The following is a 17,071-nucleotide window of genomic DNA, read 5'->3' as shown; positions in this document are numbered from 1 at the left end:
ATGTCATCTTTTGTAAAAAGAGCTTCAATTTTAAAGATGTAAAATGTAGAGAAAATATGGATATTAGAAAAAAATGAAATTAAGTGGTAAGTTGCAAGAAACAACATTCTTGCAGATAAGTTCAAAAAAGTAGGAAGCTATTTGCAAGCAGTAGACCCACAAAGGTATCTTTTTATTTTTCCTTCTCTTGCTTTTCTCACCTGCTTTTTTTTTTTAACTTGATATAATTTATGTATTTTTGTAAGAGCCCTTAAAACTATTTTGGAACAAGATGGGAAATAGATTTCTAGATACAGAGATGGTCTAACTTACTGAGCCAACTTCAGCCTTGCCCTTGGCAGTAGCAACCCATCAACGGGTTTCCTAAGCCCCAAATGGACTATGATTTGTGGTTTTCCAAAATCTCAGGCAAAAGAAAACATATGTAAATTTTTTGTCAAAAACAATTTCCACCTAATAAACTTGTTGCTGAAAGGAAGCATAAAACTTACAGAATTCTTTTAGGTTCATCTCTTTTTCCTTTAGTGCATATGTTATTATTACCAGATCTCTCATTTCTCCTTAAGGCAACCTACTGGTTGCATGCATGAGGTACTGTATCTGTTGTGTATTAAGGAAATGCCTCCATGTGCTCCGTTTGATAACGTCCTCTCATCCCATGACCTAATCTTATTGAATGAACCAGAAACACTTCTCTTTCTCAGCCCGGAGACTCTAAATGTCTATGGGCATTTTGGATAAACATCTTCACTAGAAATAAAGGGGCAGGGTCTGTAGTTTGGAATGGGAGAGTAGACTGTTAAGTGCCAAGAGGAAAAGGCCCAGGGCCTAGTCCAGTGCCTGACGCATGGAAGGTGCCTAACTAGTATTTGTTTAATGTGTACACAAGGCCAAGGATAGTTAGAAAGAGAAGAATACTGTGAGCCGTGATTTAGGGGAGATTTGTATTTCAAGTAATCCTATCAGAGAAACAGTCCAAATTTATCCCAAGCACCTAGCAGAGTATGACAAGGTTAACTATAGAGAAATTTGTGGTGTGTTTTTAAAAATTTTTGCCTTCTGATGTATATTCTGAAACCCTTGGACAGGCGTGTTATCTGTCCTATAGGCCTTCTCGAGACCTGCCTTCAGGGAAAATCTGCTAACTGTACTCACACTGAGGGGTTAATGACCAAGGGGCTTTTACTTGCTCTCAGGTATTTGCAATGTCAGAAGATTTCACCACACTTTGAATGAATGAAGTTTTGAATGTGGATTCCCCCACAGATGATAAAAGTGAAGGAGAAATTATGATGGGAGAGAGGGAGGGAGGGAGGGAGGGAAGGAAGGAAGTTCGGCCTCTGTTTAGAATTGTAAGGTCTATGCCCTGTGCTACTCCAGAGGTTGTCATTGACATAGTGTCAGATGTGTACTCCACTGACCAGAGCTGTGCATCACACAACCTGCCTGACAGTACAAGGTGGCTGTGGCACAGAAGGTAACTACAAAACCTCATACCAGGCAAACTACCAGATACATTCCTAGCTAGCAGTGGAGCTGGGGACCAGGCAAGGCATGTTTCTGGATATCCCAGGAAGAGAAGACCAGCCTGCACCAAGAATAAAAACAGATTGGACTTTAAAATTTAACAGACTTTTACAGAATAAAGAATGGACCTGGGCCAAAAATAATTGAGGTGAGTGAATGGCAGCAGAGTGCACTCTAAGTCCTTGGCGCAGCTGACTGCCATCCTTGGTTAGACTACAATACACAGTTATTTAATCAAATGCTAACCTAGGTGTGGATATGAAGGTATTTTTATAGATGTGGTTAACATCCACAATTGGTTGACTTTAGGTAAAGGAGATTAACTTTTGATAATGTAGGTGGGCTCCATCCAATCAGTTGAAGGCCTCAAGAGCAAAAACTGAGGTTTCCTGTGAAGAAATTCTGCCTCAAGACTACAGCATGAGATACTGCCTAAGGGTTTCAAGTCTGGCAACCTGCCCTACAGACTTCAAACTTGCCAGATACCACAAGCTGATTCCTTAAAATTAGTATCTCTCTCTCTGTCTGTAGATATATATCTATATATTTTTTCTTTTTAAATTTAGAATATTGTTAGTAAAACATAGCATCATTAATAGAAAAACAACCATTTACACAGTAACTAAAAACCTAGCCATTTATGAAAATAATACAGAAATCAACTACTACCAGAGAAGATAAGTCCTCTCATTTGATTTTACTGACAAGCCCATGGGATACCATATGTATGTATCAAATATATATATATATATATATATATATATATACTTCCCAGATATATATTGTATATATCCCTCTCTTCAAGAGCACTCTCCACAAGAGGTCTACATGCTTAGCAAGGCCACCCTGGCCCAGCCCCGGAGCCTGGAAAGGCACCGGAACAGCTGCTCAGTGCCAAGCCTGCACAGGCCAAGCTGGACAGACAGGTCTGGCTCATCTGGCATTTGCCCTGGCCTCCCAGTTCTATCTGCCCAAGCCTCCTTCAGTCTCAAGGTGGTGGAGGTCAAGCGGGAGCAGAGGCTCACGTCCAAGACCATGGAGCTCCTGAGTGCGCTGCAGCCAAGGTCACATGGGAAAAGGAGGAGCAGATAGAGATGTGCTGTAGTGCATCTGCTTCCCTGGGATGACAGCCTCCTCCCAGAGTCCTGTACAGGTTCATCCCTGGAGGCCTTGCAGACCCACAGGCAGTTTTTTGAGCTGCTGGTCTCAGGAGGACAGAAGAACTTGGCCTTCAGTGAGTGCAGGCTGAATATATATATATACATATATATATATATATATATATATATATATATATATATATATATATATATACACACACACACACACACACAGGAGACTACATAGAATTAAAAGGCAAAATATAATAGCCTTCATTCAGCTGTCAGCATACCTTTATTGAGAGCCTAGTATGTGCCAGACTCTTCGGGTGCAGCTGAGTGTAAGTGATGCAGAGTGGAGAAGGCAGTCATTATGAGATAGCATTACGGGCTACAAGGAGGTGAAGTCGGCCCTGCTCTTGAAGGAATAATAGGATTGAGATAGGCAGCTCAGGGAGAGCTGTTTCATCTTAGTCTAAGAGCTGCCTTTGCTTCATTCCAGGAGGCAGACATGCCAAGTTAAAAATTTAACCCGTAGGTGGAGAGTCCACACCGAGGAGTTTTTGCTGAATCATAATCAAGGCTAACCATGGTACCTTGTGCAAACTCACTTCCTTTGCTCCGGTTCACCCAGCGTGTTAAACCCATGTGTAAAGAAATTAATTTATTTCATGGTTACTGAAATCTGGAGTTGGGTTGGGTTTATTCCAGCAAGCTACTAACAGTTTCTTTTCTGATTCGAACTACTAAAGCAGTTGAGAGGTGTCGCTGGTTTCCTTTAATGCTTGCAAGAGAGAAACTATTTGAAATGCTGAGGACCCCATGAAGGTTGATCCACCTTAACTGTGATGCTTTCAAGACTCAGAGTCAAAAATTGGGCTTGGGGGATCCTATAAGAACTTCTGAAACCTGTAGGAACAGTTGACCTGTTTCTTTCCCTCAATCTCTCTACTCACCTGCCAGTGTGGAGAAAATGCTAAAACGGCAATCAGTGTTTAGGGTTTATATCCTGCAGACTCTCATATGGTTGGAACTTTCAACTGCTATCACCAATCCCTTGTATTTCCTACAGCGAGAAGAAGGGTATGGGAAATTTAGAGATGAGAAACAGCACAAGGAAATTAGTCATCTTGCATTTAGGTACTGGCAGGTTCCACATATGATTGTGGAGTCATTTGGATCTTTTAGACTTTTCATGAAAAGTATAACTGGTTATTGAGATTGGAAATAAAGGGAGGAAAGTGCTGAACTTTCCTCTTTTTCCCCTCAGTTTTACTGAGATGTAATTAATACATAACATTTTGTAAATTAAGGTGTACAACACATTAACTTGATACATTGCAAAATGATTACCTCCATAACCTTAACTAACACCTCCATTGAAAGAGGCTAGATGATATTCAGTGGGTCTCCAGGGGAATGAGTGTTTTCATAGTAAGGGACTGCAGTTATAAAGGGAAGGACCATCTCTATGTGTTGACCTGGGGAGACCTTCAGGGTATATTGTTAACTAAAAAAAAAATAAGTAAAAATGTGTGTGTGTATACAGTGTGCTAGATTTTATGGAGGGAAAAGATAGCTATAAGAATATATATTTGTATTTGCTTGTATTTCATTAATATGTAACAGAAAAATAAACAATTAACTCCTAAAATATTTATCTCTAAGAGTCAGGGTGGAATAGGGGATTAAGTGGAGGGTATAGGCATGGGATTAAGGCACTTTTCTCAATGTGCCTTTTCATATTTGACTTTTTGTGTGTATGTGGTAAAATACACATAATAGAAAATTTACTGTTTTAACCATTTTAAAGTATGAAATTCAATGATGTTAAGTACATTAATGATATTATACAACCATCATAGCTATCTAGCTCCAGAACTTTTTCATAACCCCGCTAAGAAGCCCCAAACCTATTATGAAGCGATCACTTATTCTCCCCCTCTCTCCCAGCCCCTAGAAACCACAAATCCGTTTTCTACCTCTATGAATTCACTTATTCTGGACGTCATATCAATAGAATCTTACAATATGTGGTCTTCCCTGTCTAGTTTCCATAATGTTTTTGAGGTTCATCCACTTATTTGTATGTATCAGTACTTTATTTCTTTTTATGGTTGGATAATACTCAACTAGATGCATCATGTTAAATTTTTAAAATATCCATTCTGTTACTTTCTGCTGATAAATTGGAAAGTTTAATTTGTTTACATTTAAAGTAATTTCTGATGAAGAAAGTCTTCTACCATTTTGCTCTTTGTCTTCAGTGATCTTTATACCTTTTTTCCCCTCAATTGCTCCATTACTACCTTCTTTTATTTTTAATTATTTTTTAGTAGTGTGCCATTTTGAGTCCTTTCTCATTACTTTTTGCATATATTTTTAAATTATGTTCACAGTGGTATCCTTGGGGTTATAATTATACTTGTACTAAACTAGTTTAAATTAAAACAAACTTTGCTTCAATAGTATACTAAATTCTAATTCTATACGCCTTCACCCTTCCCCTTTATGTTATCATTAGAAATTACAGCTTTATACATATGTGCCAATTATTTTTATTTATAATTATTGTTTTATACCTTTGCATTTTAAGTCATATAGTTAAAAAAGATGGGTTACAAATAAAACATAGCAATACTGGCCTTTACATTTACCTATATAGCTACCTTTACCAATGTCTAGTGTCCTTTCATTTCAGCCTGAAGGACTTCCTTTAGCATTTCTTGTAGTGCAGGCCTCCTAGCAATGAACTCCCTCATCTTTTATTTATCTGGGAATGTCTTAATTTCTTAATTTTGAAAGCATAGTTTTGCCAGATATAAAGTTCTTGGTTGACAGTTTTTCCTTTCAGCACTTTAAATTTGTAATCCCAGTGTCTCCATGGCTTCTGATGAGAAATTGGCTGTTAATCTTATTGAGGAACCCTTCATGTGATAAATCACTTCTTTTGTGCTGCTTTCAAGATTCCCTCTTTGTATTTATCTTTCAACAACTTAATTATTATGTCTCAGCGTGAATCTCTTGTGTTTATTTTGTGTAATTTGGAATTTGTTGAGCTTCTTGGATGTGTTGATTCATGTCTTTTATCAAATTTGAGGCTTTGAGCATAATTTCTTCAAACATTCCTTCTGCTCCGCTTTCTCTTCTCTGGGACTCTTATTTGCATATGTCGGTACACCTGGTGATGCTCTACAGGCCCCTGGGGTTTTTGTTGCTTTTCTTTTTTCCCTTCTGCTCCACAGACTGTATCATTTTATTTGACCAGTCTTAAAGTTCATGGATTCTTTCTATTTGCTCAAAAATATCTGTTATTAAACCCCTCTAATCAATTTATTTTATTTTAATTATTATACTTCTCAGTTTCAAAATTTCTATTTGCGTTTTCTTTATACATTTCATCTTTTTATTGATATTCTCTATTTTGTGAGCCTTCCTTGTCCTGCTTTTCTTTACTTATTTGTCCTTGGTTTCCTTTAGCTCTTTGAGCATATTCAAGTCAGTTGATTAAAAATATTTGTCTAGTATGACCAATATTTATGCTTCCTCATAGGCTGTTTCTGTTAATTTGTTTTTCCTTTGAGTGGGCTATACTTTCTTGTTCCTGTATAATTTTTTATTGAAAACTGGCCATTTTAAGTGTTATGATGTGGTAACTCTGGAAATCAAATTATTTTCTCTCCCTGGGATTTTTTGTTATTGCTTGCTGTAGGTTGCCGTGGGTATTTTACTCAGTGAATTTTCTGACCTATTTTTGTAAAGAGTACATTCCTTGTCATGAGAAGCCTCTGAAGTCTCTATTTCTTTAGCTTATTGATCAGTTAGCAGTGTTACTAGGATTTTCTTAAATTCTCGGAGCCAAGAAGGGCAGGGAAAATAAAGAAGAGAACATTGTCTGGGTCTTTGCAGAACAGCTCTGTGTGGATCCCTCCTTCCTTAGCCAGGACATTTTTCACCCCTGCAGCAACCCCTACTTCCTGCTTGTTCTCAGCCTAAAGATCCGCTAGAGATGAAAGTTTGTGGTTTGCTCAAGTCTTTTGTAAGTATGTGTACTGACCTGGGCATACACATGTCTTTCTAGATTCCCCAGTATATATGGAAACTTTTAAAAGCCCCCATCCCCCTCAAAAACCTTAGCACTCAGCTTTTCTTCCTGTACTTTTGGTGTATCTGTTGTTTGGCCCAACTGCTCCTTTTAGCCTCAGACAGCAAGTGGCTTGTCCTTTGTCTTTTAATTTTTAGGGGGACTGTTCTCCATATAGCCACTCAACCCTGATACAGTTACACATGAAGTGAAAAAAATTTTTTTCAGCCCTTTGCATCAGTTATTTGCAGAAATCCCAGTCAGGTCGAAACAGACAAACCCACCTCTTGGGAGTAAGCTTGCTTTTCTCTCTGTAACATGGCACCCACGCTGAGCCGCACTGCCCAGGGAAGCTCTCAACCTTTGTCTATCTCCCAGAGCTCAGTAAGGTTGATGTTGATAGTTTTTGCCAGGTTTTTCTATACTTCTGGTGAGGGACAGATCCTAAGCATCTCTCCTCCACCATTCTCACTGATTTCTACATTTGCCCTTTGTATCATGTGACTATGTTACTTACGCAAAACAATCATTTATTTTTAAATTTTTCTTAAATGAGTGTTTTAGTAGTTAGGTCCTTATCGCCTAGCATCCTGGTGTGCTAAAACTTGGGTTCCACCAAATAAATTTTCCCACCAAACTCTCTTATTTACTTTCCTTTTAGACAAATCCGAAAGGATACTCAAAGGAGAGCCAGGATGAGCTTGTTAGCTGAAGGCGCACCCTAGTCAGAACTTCACAGCGCTAACGCCGCCTCCCTGCAGGCTTCCTCTTTCCCGTCTCCCTCCTCTCCTTGTCTGTTCTTTTTAATTCTCAGACCTAAGCTGTTATTTCACCTTTTTTCCCTACTACTCTCCATGATGAAACAATACTTACTGGCTAAAACCTATTAACGCTTTCAGGGGAAGAACAATTTTCTATTTCATAATCTGCCTTAAAATTCTGATGTTCCAAGATGAAGCGGTGCACAGGGGTTCAATCACTCACAAATACGAACGAATGGTGCTAATAAGTCAGTGCTATATACAGTGTTGTCTCCAGATCTGAGTGGGGCCCAGGAATCTGCATGCTCACTAGCTCTCCAAGGAGTTCTGATATAAGCTAACATCTGAAAGCCACTGGTCAGAGTCACACTGACTGTGTTTCTATTAATTATATAATAAAAATAATAACATTCCCTTGTATTTCTATAGCACTTTACTATTTACAGCGTTCCTTATAGACAATAATCTTACCTGTTAGCACAAAAGCCTCAGGATCATTTTCTCTTTTAATAACAATAAAACTGGGTTTCAGAGAGTTTATCTGATTTTTCCACAGTTGACTGTCAAACAGAAATCTCTTAACTTCAATTCCATAGATCTCCTAATTTTTCCTATATGCAAAAAAATTAAAAATAAATAAAAACAAAAAGAATACATCTTTCCTGATGTAGTTGCTCAGCAGTGTCATTCTTCCGTTTATTCATTGACTTATCCTTCATTCGATCCCATTATATATTCAGGAAATATTGGTTACACACTATAAGTCATCCTATGTGCATTTCTAGGGCTATCTAAAGTCATAGTCAGAGATGACGGAAATTTCCATTTATTGGTTTGGCTAGAGCGATACACTTTGACTGTGTATAATTTTATTACATACATTTTCTTTAGTAATTTAGTCACTAGTCTCTTTAGGGGCAGTTAGCCTAGTAATTCTCTTACACTGCTGCCTATTAGAATCATCAGGATTTTTCAAAAATGCCCAAGTCCAGTCCTCCCTATAGACCAGTGACATCAGAATTTCTGGGAGTGGTCTCTGAATGACTGCTCAGGGAAATGACTCCCAGCCAGCCAATGTCTACTGAGCATGTGGTTGTCAGGCCAGGAAAAACTAGGTTTAAAATTGCCTTTCTCAATTACTGGTGGTGGAACCCTGATCTGGTTATTGCATCTCTCTGAGCCCCAATTTCCTGTCTATGAAACAAGGGTAGTAATGCTTTGCAAGGTTGCTGTGAGCGTCAGAGACAAAATATGTAAACTTCCCAGTGCCTGGCACATTGGCCCTCAACAAATGGAGTTATATTGGTGATGCTTCCTCTGCCCCACTGGTCTTAAGCTCCTTTATCCCTTTCAAAGCATCTTTGCCTTCATTATCTCATGTAATCTTCCCCAGGAGGGAGATAGGCTAGAAGTTATCTCTAGGTCACAGAAGAACAACTGAAGTGCCAGACAGTTAATGGGATGGATTCAAGAGACAATTATGCATTCTCTTCATAAAACATGCTTATAAAGGGAAAAGTTCTAAGCAGCAGTCTAATTGGGGAAAACAAAAAAAGCACAGGGCTAAATGCAGTCATCTACTTTGGTACATCTGAAAATGAGTACCAGTGTGAGCCAAGTCAACTGAGGGAAAATATGCATTTAGTATTTAAACTCAAATTGTCAAATGGAGGGTGCTGTTGTGTGTGGGTGGCAGGGAGCTAAACAATGGGGCTTTTTCTTTCTCTATTTCTTAAATACAGTGTTCTTGTCTTATCTCTTTCTTTGTTAAATAAAACTTGTGATGCCAGATAGCATATGTGTATTCTATTTGTACATAAATATATGATTTTCTGTACATCTGATACTGGTGGGGGTTTTTTTCCTAAACGGTAGCTGCAATCTGTTCCTGATTTGGGCATTTCCCAAAGGAAGAGCAGCAGGAACCTCAACCCCAAGCCTCGCTTGATGATCCCGTTTCTCCCAGTTCAGAACATCTGGAGAGCAACTGGTATCTAGGTCGATTTAGCTGCACATTAAAATCACCTAGGGAGATTTTAAAATCCCAATGCTCAGTTCTCACACCAGACCAAATGAATCAGCATCCTAGGGATAAGCAATGTTTTTTAAACCTTCCCAAGTAATTCTGATACGGAGCTGAGGCTGAGAAGCGTGGTCTAGGAGCGCTTCTGATGCAGCAGGTCTGGGATGGGGACTGGGAAGCTGCGCTTCTAACATGCTTGCTTCCCAGCGATGCTGGTTCTGTTGGTCCTTGGACCAGACTGACTAACAGGCTATAGAGGAATTCCTCTGCCTTTGTTTTGGGAGTATTAACACATGGGTTATACAATCACTTTGGGGGCCTGCTTCATTAATTATAAAAATGAACATTTGGGCTGGATCATCTCTGAGCTTACTTTGTCACTCCAAACATTATGCTTTATAGTCATACCAGAAGTCTCTTGTGTTTCTCAAGAGGCCAGAAGAGTACTGGTTCCACCCAGCAAGCATCTGTTGACCATGTGGTTGTAAGGCTGGGGAAGACTGACTCCCCATGCGGCAGACTGAGGCAGGGCTGCTCAAACCTCTGTGTGAATCAGAATCACACAGAATGCTTGTTTTGAAGCTCTAGAGTCCAGCCTGCAGAGATTGATTTCATAGGTCTGGGCTGCAGCCTAGAAAATAGTTGTAATTAACAATAATAACAGTGAACATTTATTGAATGTTTGCTATATGCCAGGTACTGTTCTGGTAATTTCGTAACCTAAACCTATTGAATTGTCACAGTGATCCTATGAGATGGAGATTGGTATTATCCTCAATGTACAGATGAAAAAACTGATTTTTTTAAAGGGCAAGTAATTGACCAAAATCATATTGTTAGAATATTGCAGACTTGGGATTCTACTGTGAAGACATTCAACACAGTTAGATATTGAGGTCCTTTTCTCAAAGTTTCTGATTAGAAAATGAAAGAAAGGGGGTAAAGCAAGCAGTTACAAGGACAGTAAGCAGTAGAGTCAGGATTTACAGCCCCAAGGGCTGGCTTCAGATCCCAGGCTTAGATCCAGGTGGTTCTGATGCTGGTGGCTCCCAGATCACACCTAAAGTTACCATTTATAGGTCTGCTGAGCAAGAGGACTAGTTGCATAGGACTTTCTGGAGAGCTTTTTAAAGTACAGTTGCTCAAATTCCCCTCCCCATACTTTGACTGCTCAGGTCCAGCATGAGGCCCAGATATCTGCATTTTAACAACATACCCCACCTCCAGGTGATTCTGTTGCACAGCTAAATCTGAGAAACACTGGAAGAATAGTAGGACTTTGAGACGGGCAGTCTGGATTTGTATTCTAGCTCTTTCACTTAACATCCCCATGTCCTGACTCATTTATTCATCCACTGAACAATTAATAAATACTGGAGTATTCACTATATGCTGGCACTAGGTGCTGGGAATTCAATAGCAAGCAAAACAGACCAAAATCTCTTCCTTCATAGAACTTAAATTCTGGTTTATCAGAAGGTGATAAAAGCAATGAAGGAAAATTAAGCAGGAAAGGGAGTCAGGAAGGCTACGACTTTAAACAGAGTGGCCAGAGAAGGTCTCATTGGGAAGATGACATTTGAATAAAGATTTAAGGAGCCAGGGGGTTATGTGAAGACTGTGGGAAGGGTCTTCCTGACAGAGTAACAGCTTTTGCCATGGCCCTGAAGTGGGACCGTACTTGATACAAAGCGGGTGAGGGAGAGAACAGAAGGAAATGAAATCAGAGGAGTAACAGAGAGGACACATCATCTAGAACTTTGTAGGCCCCTGAAAGGACTTTGGCTTTTACTCTGAGTGAAGTGGGAAGCCATTGGAAGGTTTTGAGTGAAGTCACCTGAAGGGTCTGTCGTCAGGGTTCCCTGGTTGCTGGGTTGATACCGGACCACAGCAGGAAGAGGACAGGAGCATGGAGGTGAGTTGGAGACAACTGCAGTTACCCTGCTGAGAGAGCACACTGGCCTGCACAGGGGCGTAATAGGAAATTAATGAGAGTGTCATCGATTTGGAAAGTAGAGAAAACAGGTTTTTCTGAAAGTTTGGGTTTGGGTTATCAAACAGAGAAGTCCAAGATCTTCAATAAAATATATTTAGTCATTGATTCATTTTTTTAATTTTTTTAAAAAATTATTATTGTTGAAAGTATTACAGATGTCCCTTTTTTTCCCCATTGATCCCCTCCACCCCACATCGACCCTGCCCCCAGGCCTTCCCCATACCAAGGCCTGTGAATCATTGATTGATTTTAAAGAATAGTTACTGGACACGGGTCTGTACACAGTAGTGCTCATCACTGTACAAAGCTTTGAGGGTACATTGGTAAACTAAACATAGAGCACCTGCCTGCACAGAGCTTACATTCTAGGGATAGGAGGACAACATGTAGCTAACTCTCGGGGTTGTTGTGACAATGTAAGGTGTGTAATACAAAACCTGACACACAGTAGGATTCAATACATGGTAGGGAGATATCACTATTATACAGAAAACTTAGCAAACCAGTAGTGTGTTTAGGTATCACGGAAAGAGAGATAGATGGAGGAAGTAATAGTGACAGAGTAGGATGAAGAATTAAGTTGGTTCATATCCCTGTCATTTCCCAAATAATCCAAAATTCCTGGTTTTTCATTTTCATTGCAGTGTGGTAGATGGTCCAGTAGACTAGTATCAAGAAGATCAGGAAGTCAAAACTGTGGGACTTGAGCCCAGCTCTGGGAAAGCCTTTGGGTACCTTTTGGGATTCTAATAGCACCAGCTTTTGGTAACTTGTTTGCTGGGACTAGATCTCAATCAGGGACCTTTAGCAATATCTAGAGACATTTCTAGTGTCATGAATGGGTGAGGAGTATGTTACTGGCATCTACTGGGTACAAGCCAGAGATGCTGCTAAATGTCCTGTAATACACAGGACAGCCCTTTCCCCCTCACCGAGAATTGTCCAGTCCAAAATGCCAGTAGTGCCCCAGATTGAGAAACCATGAGATGAAGGAAAGAAAGGTAAAGTTAACCTATAATACTATACCCATGTGGTCATAAACAAAATCAGTGGTTTGAGAGGAAACTTGTCATACCTGTAATGGACTCTGGAAGGATGTCATCACGTCACTAAGAAAATAAGAAATCTGAAGAACACATGTGTCCTGATTTAGCTTTATTTCCAAACATGGCCCTCGTTGGAGGCAATTCATCCTGCATTTATCCCGCTGTCTTCCCCAGAGGATGTAGGAGTGCCTGTTCTTCCTTCTAAAGGTCCTGTTTGCCTAGACTGGCATGTAGGGCATTCTAGGGTTAGGGTAAGTCTGTTTGAAGATGTTTTATTCTGGGAAAATTAATAGGGCAGGCAATGCAAAAGAAAAGAGACAAATTGTTCTTTTAGTTCCAAATAAATGCTTGTTTTCTGACACTGCCAGAATTTAAATGGTCCTCAGTTAGACTGTGAAATTAACATCTCTTTGAGGTTAATTGTGGGCGTGGGGTGCCATTCACACCACTTCCAGAGCTATTGTCTGTCTGGAATCCAGAGGGAGCAGGACCCCACGTGGTGTACTCGCTCTAACCAACACTTGCTTCTGTGTCTCTTTCTCCCTCATCCAAATCCCAACCCAAAGAGTCAGGCACTATTCACAGGGCTCACCCACTTCCCACACTCACCTCTCTCATCCAGGAAGCAATTAGGGCAAGTCCACTGACTACGAGCCAGTACTTCAAGCTCCCTAAGATCCGTTCAACACGGCTGTGCCTTGACCAACAATTCACATCTGGCCCTAGAGTCTTTCAAGGGGAGCTGCTTCACTACTGAGGACACAGGTTTTATGTGAAAGATGATTAACTCATAATTACGTAACCATCAACCCCTAACTTGGACTCTTCAGTAATTACCTGGGGGACCACACGATAATCTTTATTTAAACTCTTTAAGGTCATCTGTTTATATTTTTGTTTCCTTCTATCTCTAATATTTTGTGGATTTATGGATCCTAGAATCAATGACTCCAAGTTGGAAGGGGTCTTGAACTCTATTTTGCAGTTATTCTGAACTTATATTATGGAAGAATAGTAACCCAATGGTTTTTAGTACATTTTTGTGTGTCTCGCTTTTTTTCTTTCTTTGGAGAGTGAAAAGTCATTTTAATGATTCTTACACATTATTAGAATTCTTTCCATAAATACTGAACCAGTTTTAAGTGCCATCATCAATGGTCATTTATACCAGTTTTCCATATCCCATAAACCAGACAGCATTCGATTTTATTATTTTTAATAGTTTTGGTTAGTTTTCTAGAATAGTAACTTCAACTGTTCAGGAGCCCATCTCATGCAACCATATTCGTTTACGTACAATGTAATTTGGACATTTTGAAGATGATTATAAGCTCATAGTAAATAAAGCTTCTTGCCCTAACCCAGTGATTTTTCCCCCACAGTGAAGATTCAAAGAAGGGATATTGAAGCTACAAGGAGAATGTTATTCTAGAGGAGATTTTGGTCTCCCCAAACTAAATTAAACAAAAGAACTAAAGAGGCACTAGATACCTTTCTTAAATTTAATATCAAGGAAGGCTATCAGATCTACTTCTCTGCAGGCCTTTCCTGGGAGCAGAAACTCCTCACCCAGCCGTGAAGGAATAAGTGCAGAAGTCTTTTAAAAATTAGAGGGAACCTGCAAGATAGGAGTCATCTCTGGATATTTGTGCTTAGAGTCCTTGAGAAAATTCAGAGTACAAGGGTAAAGAAAATGCACAGGAAAGGTTCAAAATTGCCCCAGATAACACGTTTTATTAAGCGTTTCCCCCCTTCTCATCTTGCTCTTCCATTCTCTTCCTGCCTTCTCAACACAAAACAGTGACCCAAGCAAACAAAATCCTCCGCTTGCAAAATAATATGTGTTCACTGCATAAAAATTAGGATAGATGGCAAAAAGAAGAAAATGCAATTGTCCATAATTCCACCGTCCACTGTGAAAGCCTTGGTTATATCCTTCCAGATAGTTTTTCATGAATATATTTTTAAAAGAAGTTAAACTCTTTAAACTATATTTTGCCCCCATTTTATTTATTTAGCAACATGTTATGTGCACTTCCTGGGACTTTTTGTCCATAGAAACCAACCCTGACTCACTTACATAAATCAGGCCATTTCTATTGTAGTGCCCTAATGATGTTTCTAACTTTTTACTGTTACACACTTAGCTGCAGTTAATACCGTGTCACTATATTTTTGTGCACATCTTTACTTCCAGTAAATTCCTGGGTGTGGCATTATTGGAACAAATGAGGATGCCTACTCTTAGGCCCTGGACACATACTGCTGTGTCTTTAAAATTCACACTGCTGTTATTTTATTTCTCCAACTCAATGGTTGACACACAGGAGCCTAAGAGGCCCTCTGTGGTCTTTCAAGCTCAGAAAGGCTTTGGAAATAAGCAATGGTTTAGGAAGTGTAGGTGGTTCAGTTGACCCATAGCCCACAAACTATCACAAGAGTTTCAAAGGTGACATTTATGAAGAGTAACCTTATCACTGTACTATTGTGGGTGAAGGCAAAACAGAAAGAGCACTCCTTTGAGGAAAAAAAAAAGCAAACCTCACATAGTAACAAATTCAGATATTACCCATAACACTAAAACACCACTAAATGCAAATTTAATGAAATTAAAGAAACAATTAAAATTAAAAATGTACATACCCTGCAATCTGGAAATTCTACTCCTAAATGTGGATTATTAAATGAATTCTAAATATTAGAGAATTCTTGCTTATAATAATAGAAAAACTGGAAAAATGAATTGGAATCAATTTAAATAATGTGGTTTATCAATAGGAGGGATAACTTAATTATGGTATGTTCATACAATAGAATATTATATAGGAGATAAATACCTCTATATAAATCATGGATAAATTTTAAAATGCAATTTTAAGTAAAGAAAGAAAAGATAGATGCAAAATGATATGTGTAGAACAATAACACAGAGAACACAGAGAACTCTACATTAAGAAAATAAATGAATATACACACATACACACAATCATGGCTGAAAGACACACTAAAATTATGATAGTCTGCCTCTGCTGAGTGAAGAAACATAAGGCTATCAAGGGTGAGGGTGAGGGATTGGGAGAAGAAAGGTCTTTCAATTTATCTAGTAAAGTTATTTTAATAGTAAAAATCATGCTATTATATCAAATCTAAGAGGCAATCAATTATAAAACCCATTATTATTTTATGTATCACTCAGGAAGCAAATTGCCATAATATGGCATGAATTTTTAAATTCACCTAATTGTAAATATATCCTAAGAATCCTGAAACACTAATCAGAAAGAATGTATCCACCCCTATGTTCATAGCAGCACAATTTACAATAGCTAAGATCTAGAAACAGCCCAAGTGCCCATCAGTAGATGAGTGGATAAAAAGCTGTGAGACATTCATACCATGGAGTCCTGTGCAGCTGCAAAGAAGAAGGATCTCGTATCCTTTGCATGGAGGGAACTGGAGATTATTATGCTAAGCGAAATAAGCCAGGAAGAGAAAGACAAACATCACATAATCTCACTCATATGTGAAATCTAAAGAACTTAATAAACTGATGAACAAAATAGATTCAGTGACATGGAATCATGGATCAGACTGAGGACTCTCAGAGAGAAGGTGTGGGTGGGGGTGGGGAGAGATTAACCAAAGAATCTATATGTATATATGCATAACCCATGGACACAGACAATAGTGTGGTGAAGGCTTGGGGAGGGGAGCAGATGGGGGGGAAGGGGTTAATGGGGGAAAAAGGAGAAATCTGTAATATTCTGAACAATTAAAAAGATGCACCTAATTTTAGAGATGCTGAGATGCAAAAGAAAAAGTAAAACGTAAAATTCTCTCTATATAAGGCAAAAATGCAAACGGTTAAGATCTGCTGACTCATGAAGTGGTGGGAGTACAGTTATTGGTCTCATGAAGTGGTGAGGGTACACAGTTATTGGTTATTTAAATCTTTGAACTTTTTAAAACTTTTCCAAAGAAAAAAGAGCACCTCCAATATTATAGGGACTAGAATTCCTCTATAATATATAGCATTTTAAATGTATACTGCTCATGTGACAAATACACTGCTCTAAAGCTTAGCTACCTTTTTATGTGTGCTCCCCAGGTGAATTAGAAGGTGGTAAAGGTGGGAGACATATCCTTGAAGGCTTGTAACTGGAGGAGCATCTGGCTCATGACTTACTTGCTTAACATTTACTCAAGAAATACTTGTTTGTTGATTAAAGTTCTCCCAATTTAAAAGAACAATCTCAAAATAACAAAACAAAGAAACAATCCGGTCTGATTGATAACCCGTGTGCTGGGAGTTTGATGCTGCAGACTTAGGTATTCGGTTTTACAGCTCATCACATCTGTGCAGAAAATGATGCATGTTCTTCATAAGATTCTTCCCTTAAACCAATTCTATTCACCCTACCATTAACCAGCAAGCTGAAACCATTCTAGCTTCTTGGTTCAATTCGAATTCATCACCATGGGGCATAGGAACAAACTTGCCTGTAATTCTTTATTTGTCCCCTGGACTTAAAGA

Source organism: Miniopterus schreibersii, assembly GCF_964146895.1.
Source record: "Miniopterus schreibersii genome assembly, chromosome: 15".
NCBI classification, from domain to species: Eukaryota; Metazoa; Chordata; class Mammalia; order Chiroptera; family Miniopteridae; genus Miniopterus; species Miniopterus schreibersii.
This window is presented reverse-complemented; position numbering follows the sequence as displayed.